This window comes from Pecten maximus, chromosome 6 (genome assembly GCF_902652985.1).
Source record: "Pecten maximus chromosome 6, xPecMax1.1, whole genome shotgun sequence".
Classification (NCBI taxonomy): Eukaryota; Metazoa; Mollusca; class Bivalvia; order Pectinida; family Pectinidae; genus Pecten; species Pecten maximus.
Window position 1 is genome coordinate 16,118,320 of NC_047020.1, and position 707 is coordinate 16,119,026.

Sequence of the window (707 nt, forward strand, 5' to 3'; positions counted from 1 at the left end):
CCTATGAACCGGAAACTGATGTTTCATACAGTGCAACTGTTCTTGTTTAAGTAGGCATAATAGCATGTCAAGCAGTTTATTGATGTCAACCTGATAACAACAAAATTTCAAGTTTTAATGTATAAAGTAAGCAACAAGCTCAAGGCCTTGTTTATAGCGTTCTTATAAACCAATACACATCGCGCAGCTAAACTAATGTACTTGGAAATACTCGGCACTTATAAATGTATCCGCCTCCGTGGCCCAATGGATAAGGCACCGGCCTCCTAAGCCGGGGATTGCGGGTTCGAGTCCCGCCGGAGGTTTACAATTTTTTTTTTTTTTTATCATTAGATTAATATTTATCACAAACGCAATTTTACCATATATGTTCGTAAGTAAGACCATTTCAATTAATGTTTGTTTCTATAATCATGTTTCTATTTTTACATGATTCACAAATATAACGGGCGTCTTATCATCAAAACACATATAATCACTCACCACACGCTTGAGTAAATTACCTTAGATGTTGATAAGACCAAACCAAAAGTCTTATTGAATTTTTTTGAAACTATTAAACGTGTGCATAAATGAATACCTGAACATATATGGTTAATCCATCATATTTCCCTTACCAATATAGAATAGCTATGTCTGAATACATTCATGAATAATTATATCTGAGCCTCTGAGGTGTAATTATCCCGTTATGGTTACCTCGGCCC

General features: G+C 35.2%; 1 non-coding gene across 1 annotated transcript; it reads left to right on the forward strand.

Moving 5' to 3' along the window:
- The first annotated feature begins 232 nt into the window (after positions 1–232).
- On the forward strand, positions 233–305 carry Trnar-ccu. The gene has a single exon. It is a non-coding gene; the product is annotated as a tRNA-Arg (tRNA).
- Positions 306–707: the final 402 nt, after the last annotated feature.